At 42.3% G+C, this 6664-nt stretch overlaps 1 long non-coding RNA gene across 1 annotated transcript; it reads right to left on the reverse strand.

Annotated features, from left to right (window-relative positions):
• Positions 1-1806: 1806 nt before the first annotated feature.
• On the reverse strand, positions 1807-5090 carry LOC119597316. Its single transcript, XR_005230822.1, has 7 exons — positions 5033-5090; positions 3943-4096; positions 3432-3573; positions 2863-3035; positions 2606-2694; positions 2321-2410; positions 1807-1850 (listed from the first exon to the last, which is right to left on the reverse strand). It is a non-coding gene; the product is annotated as an uncharacterized LOC119597316 (long non-coding RNA).
• Between the last annotated feature and the right edge of the window lie 1574 nt (positions 5091-6664).

Here is a 6664-nt window from a genome sequence, read left to right on the forward strand (position 1 = left end):
CCACCGGGTTTTTCGAACCTTATAGATGCCGCCTGAAAAACAAAACTATTAGGTTCTTATTAGGTTCATGTAGGGCTTTATAAAAATGCCTGGATTATTTGCACTGTGAAGAGTTTTACTCGCCAGTACGAGGGCTGGGAAAAAGACGCTTCTGAGAGGGAAAAAAATTCTAGCAGACCTCGCGACCAAAGATGGAGAGGAAAATTGCAACTTGTCAACAATCCTGATAACTGAAAATTCTAAACGGTCTAACACAAGTCAGAAGAAAAAGAAGGTGGTCCTTTCCATAACCAAGACGAGTAGCAAAGAAATGCATAAACAAATTCCAAAAAATTAAAAGCAATAAGGAAAATACCAAGAGAGAATTACGAATATATATAAATGAAATAAACCTTGCCCCACCTGCCAAGGGAATTCCCCATAGAGCGCCTGCAGTTCGTGTCCCGAGGCGTAGGCGGAGCGAGCCAGGACGCCCCGCCGGTGACGCATCCCGCACTCCACTTTCTTCGTCGTCGGCATCAGGTCGGTGAAACGGCTGGAAGGAGAGACTTGGGTGGAAGGTCGAACGAAGGAATGGTCGAAGGGAAAGAGGTAAAAAGGGGGTGATAAAATGACGGAAAGAAGGAATGAAAAACTTATGGGAAAAAGTGTGGAGAAACACGTAAAAAAAAAAGAGTCAGGGATGAAAGTCCGTAAAAAAAAAAAAAAAAAAAAAAAAAAAAAATTGTAGAATAAAAACAAACAAGAATGAATAAAGGAAAAAAAAAGGGGGGGGGGGGGGGGAAAGCTAAGCACAGATGGAAAACAAACAAATCCCTACTCACATGGGCAGCTCACAGACCGCGGGCTCCTTCGCCGACGGTGCGCAGACGTCCGTCAGCTCCCACTTGTACTCATACTCGATGGGCGAGACGACATAGTGGCCGCACACTGGCTTGTCGCTGTCGCCGAACTTGTCAAAGTTGGGTTCGTAGCCGTTCCAGAAGGTCTCGTTGTAGTAGTCGTAGGGCCGACCTGTGGGTTTTTTTTAGGGGGGAATAATTGATAAAAAGAGAAGAAAAAGAAAAAAAAAATAGGCTTGCTTATCAAATGTTAATTGCAGTAAATGGAGTGAGATCAGAATTAACGTCAACAATCCCGGGAGCGATTTTCATTGAGATGATTTTTTTCTTAGTAGTCTGTACAAGAAACCTATATTATGAAGGCATTCGCGCCCAAAAGGTGTTTAAGACCAATTATGGGGATTTTTTTTTTTTTAAACACGCGCACTACATTCATGAGAAAATAGTGCATTAACGCCAACATATCGATGCTTAGTTTGTAGATGAAAATTTAGATTAACAAATTTAATGTTATTTCGGGGATTGAAGTACACTTTTCATTTACCTATATCGCAATTTCGATAAATCGAGTGTAACGAGGTTTATTAAAAGTATTAACAACACAACGAAATGTTTGCCAGTGCTGCTTTTGATATCGACATCCTTGCAATCAAGTAGTTAAGTAAATCTACAAGCTTCCGAAAGATATTTCAGAACATCTTTACCCCAAATCCCTCGTTCCACAAATAAGAAAAAAATCCCGTTTTCGTCCACAAGTCTTCATCATTCCACGTTGCAGATGAGCTTGTGATGTGCCTTGTAAGCCGACGAAACGAGTCTAGGTCCCGGCCTCATGAGGTTGGCCATACAGTAGCGAGAGATGAAGTTGTGGACCTTCCTGTCGAGATGACGCTTCGTCGCTTTCCCGAGGCCAGTCTTGTCTGTCCAGATAGAAGAAGGACGACCCGCCGCGGAAGTGGATCTTCAGCTTCGTGTTGGGTCGGCCGTGGCTTCCATGCGTGGCTAGCACTGAAGGAAATTGCGAAATTCAAGAGGGCACGTGCTTAAATGCGAAAATAAACAGGAGGGCTTACGTTACTTAATGGCGAATAGTAAATCAGGAGGGCTAGTACTAAATGCGAAAATAAATCAGAGGGCTACGTACTTAATGCGAAAATAAATCAATCAGGAGGGGTAAGTAATTCAAAGCAAAATTTAATCTGGAGGACTGCGTGATTCAAAATAAAAGCGAGGGGTGTATAATGCAAATAAAATGTCAAAATACAAGGGATGTGTATAAATAAAAAAAATAAAAAAAACATTTCTTACGTGTCCACCAACCAAGGATAGAAGAATTGACTTGAATATTTAAAATCTGCCGCGTCAACGCGAAGGTCATTAGCGACGAAATGTTTAAATGGCTAAGATGGCAGCAAGAATAAAATCAAACCAAGATCTATAAACTGGACTAAATAGAAAACAGAAAACAAAAATCAGACCTTTATCACACGGCTCAATGACCGTCGTCGCTCCTTTGATAATCTCCAGGAAACAATTTGCATCTGCCTCTCCAATGGTGCTGCCGGGACCTGCAAGTTGCATTTCAGAATGGAAAAATAAATTTCACTCTAATTACTTCATGCACGACTTATTGCAATTTCCCTAATCCTTTGAAAAACAAGTTCTAATCGATACTTTTAATAAATGATTGAAACTTATCTCAGCTTCCAGTAGGCTATTAAAGGATGTTTAATCGTTCATTATAAATATTACGCGCGATCCACCTCCGTAAGTGTTCTTCAGGTAGTAGTCAGAAGTGGGAGAAAGCAGCACACATTCTTTTTGTTATCCCGGCATTTGTTTGTATAAAAACCTGGGGGAGTAAAAGGTACAAATGTGTCCATTTTGTTGCAACTTAGGAGCGTACCTGAATAAAGTATTGATAAAAATGTACAGTATAATCATTCCTTGCATTGCCAGTTCAACACCCCGGAAAAGCATCCAGTTTTGCGACACTGGATTTTACCCTTCCACCCCGTACCTAGCTTGCATGCAATCAGCTTATCGTCGGAACACTTGGCCTTCGCAACCTCCAAGAGCTCTGGGTGTTTGTCGTTGAAAATGACCGTCAGACAGCGCTGCTTCGTGTCAATCTCCCGGACGACTTCGATGTTGGTCGTCATGCCCGGGATCGGATCAAGTTGCGAGAAGATCCTACAGAAGAGGAAGGATTAACTTTCAGAAATATCGGACGCTTTAGAAACATGACGCAATTTGGCGGGGAAAAATGAGGAGGGGATTCAGCTAACTTTTCTGTCCTGACATTTTCATTCACTTGTTTATATCTAGATCTTTTCTTTGTTTCTTTCTGTAATAGCTTGTACAATGTGAAAAATACCTAAACAAAACAGCTTATCCATTCCATTAAATGCATTTATTCTCTGCAAAAAAAGGAGAAAAAACGGATGTAAATGAAGACAAGTCCTTTGAGGAATGACCCCAACACACAACACCTCTTACACCCTTCCCCCCCCCCCCACACACACACACACACACACAACACCTTTACACCCACGCAAATACCCCCTGCACAAACTACCCTCGACTCACAGTTCCCAGATAATGGGTTTCCCGGTGTCCTTCTGATCCAAGTCTCGCTCTTGTCGTCGTAGTAAGCGTCCAGCCAGTACTCTTTATCGCCGAAGAAAAATGTCTCCTTGTCCTTCTTCATCTGGCCAATCTGCTTGAATTCCTGTTTTAATCGGGGGGGGGGGGGGGGAGTTATTAAACCTTGTACACTTAGTGGGTGTTCCTTCCATTCCTGTGTGGTCCACCTGATGATTTTCGTGAATGATTATTGAAAGCTTTTGGACATTCTTTAAAAGGGTGGAGAGAGCGAACTTCGAATACTGAATATTGTAAAGCATATACAAATGCTTGGTTTACTACTTAATACGCCCCCGTGTATTGTGGATACAAAAAATACTGATAGCAGAGAAAGCTATAGACAGTCCTCAGCTTTTAAATCTCATTTCTGCGTTCCTTACTCCAGCAGTTTAATTGATGCTATTCACATTTAGGAAAATACAAATTAGCGGCAGATAGCTAACCGCATCCTCACCGCAGAATTCTCGAAGAACAGAGCCTGGAATCTGGCTCTCGCACGCCTGTACTGCATCCAGGTTGTTTCTTCGCTTCCAACTCGACGGTGGCGCAGTAGCCAAGCTTCGTTTCATACATGAAGAAAGGGGGGCAAAACTGACCATCGGTTTGCCCTAGAAAAAAATGGACATTTAAGAGGGTTTAGGATGGAAGGCGAGATAAATACAAGAACAAGACTTGAAATTCAAGTCATGCGATTTGATATTCATCCGAATGATATGCACTAAAAAATATATGAATCTTATCAAGCCAAGTCAGTAGATGAAGTCTTCTATTTAGCAGTAGGATAGGAAAGGAGGAAGACCCTGTAGGATAAGCTAGCTAATATGTGGCAAGAAAATGGTTAAAAATTAAACCTACGTTGAAAGTAAAGCAAACTTGCGACTTTTTAAAAAATACTATTTACGTTGATGCCTAGTCCTATTTCTACATAACTGATCCCACTCTGACCTAGGATCACCTAAAAGAGGCAAGTAACACTCTTCATCAATGCATGACGTTTTCATCATGTTTCACACATTCTTTACCTGCCGACGACTTCAGAGAAGTGGGCTGGAAATCTTCAGGGCCTCTTCTCTCTACAAGCTTCCGATGTTACCACAAACCAAATTTTCCTGAAGCTGTCAACAAGTCCCTCTCCAGCATTAATATTGTGTGAACATACATAAGATAAGAACTGCGTGCTTTCCAACAAAGAGCATATATTCACCACACCAGCTTCAGTTTATCGGAGGTCGCGGCATGCAGTTGGTCGAAAAAATTAAGACAAGCGATTCCTCAACCCTTTTTCCGATAGGATTTGTAACAATGGGCAGAATTCCACCGAATATGAACATTGGAACGTGCCTATTCCATCTGCTCAGAAGTTATTCGTTCTCACTCATACCTGTATCACTGTCAACGAACTACTCAAGGCCCAAGAGGAATCATTTTCTCATCAACCTCACGACGGAACTACCAAGAAAAATTCAATTTTCCCCTTTACCTCTCCCTCGCACTAGCTTCTATGCCCAATAACGTCCTCTGAACAGTTCTAAAAGCCTGCTTACCTTTCGCGTCCACCTTTTTGCTGCAGTCTTCCGTCTCCACGCATTGTTTCAGCCAGTTGGTTCCCGCAAGTCGTTACTTTGTATCTGCGACGGCCGGGGCAAAGGGTCCGTGTCACAACTGTTATATCCGAATGAGTGGTCAAACCTGTTCCACTCCCCTGGAACCGTTATACTGGCTGGACTGGTACCACTGGGGTTTATAATTGCTTAAGGTCACCCTATAAACATCGATTTTAAATTTGTTAAGCTTTAGTGTGTTGTAGTGGTTCAACTTTCGAATATTGTTAAGTTAAACAACTTTTAAGATGACAACGCACAGTTTCTGCACGCACTACAGATTTAAACTTACGCAGTCGTGTATGATCTGGCCCAGCCTGAGGAGCGAAAGAACTTCGACCATGATTTTGACGACTAGAATTTTGTCATTATCTGGATACATCTTATACTTACGCGTAGGTCATGTTGAACATAAAACCGCGAGATCATGTATACGCCATCAATTTTGTTTTGGTGTAGAGAAAAAATGTGCAAAGTTATGAATGCATACCTAGCACAGACATGTATGCCGATTTCAGAGCAAACTAGTGCAACTATAACCCTGCTCTGCTGACCCCCCACACGAAATAAACACTCGCCCACTACAACGTTGTTATCCACAACCACTTTTCGGAACTCCTCACTGTTATCGCCACTGCATTATCTATATCCTTCCCGAATCTCCCATTTTCCCCCCAATAACTTACCAAAGCCGGGAAGAGAAGTAACAATATCTGACAGAACTCCATCTTCCACGGCCCCCACGACCGGCACTGAAGATAGTGTTCTCGCTGGCCCACGACCAAAAGTTTTGCCCTTGGTGCTGGTTCGTTCAGTGGTTATTGTGGTCGTTCGGTGGTTTCTAATGAGGGAGCTTCTGAGTTTGTTTGTCTTTTTCATTTTCGTTTTTGTGTATTTATTCTTCAGTTTTATTTTGATGTTGCGTGTGTTTTTTTTTTTTTTCTTGTTAGTATTACACTTATTTTTTCGTGTGTGTGTGTTTTTTTTTTTTTTTTTTTGGTCGCGGAAGTTAATTCATTGATATTCTTTATTACGGATAAATCATTCATAAACAGCTTAGCAATAGTTAGAGCCACGATAAGAAATAGTGATAATGATTACGTTTAAAAATGAAATTTATGAATGGTGCTCTCTCTCTCTCTCTCTCTCTCTCTCTCTCTCTCTCTCTCTCTCTCTCTCTCCTCTCCTCTCTCTCTCCTCCTCTCCTCTCTCTCTCCCTCTCTCTCTTTCTCTCTCCCCTCACTCTCTCTCTCTCTCTTCTCTCTCTCCTCTCTCTCTCTCTCTCTCCCTCTCTATCTCTCTCTCTATCTCTCTCTCCATCCTCCCATCTCCTCTCTCTCTCTCCCTCTCCCCGTCATTCTCTCCTCCTTCTCTTCATCTCGCTCTCTCTCTCTCTCTCTCCCACCCACCCTCCTCTCATCCATCTCTCTCTCTCTCCTCTCCATCCTCTCTCCTCCTCTTCTTCTCTCCCCCCCCTTACTCTCCCCTCCCCTCTCTTCTTTTATTTTCCCCCTTTTTTTCTTTTCCCTTTCTTTTTTTTTTTTCTCTCTTCTTTTTTTTCCCCCCCCCTCCCCC

This window comes from Penaeus monodon, chromosome 39 (assembly GCF_015228065.2).
Source record: "Penaeus monodon isolate SGIC_2016 chromosome 39, NSTDA_Pmon_1, whole genome shotgun sequence".
NCBI classification, from domain to species: Eukaryota; Metazoa; Arthropoda; class Malacostraca; order Decapoda; family Penaeidae; genus Penaeus; species Penaeus monodon.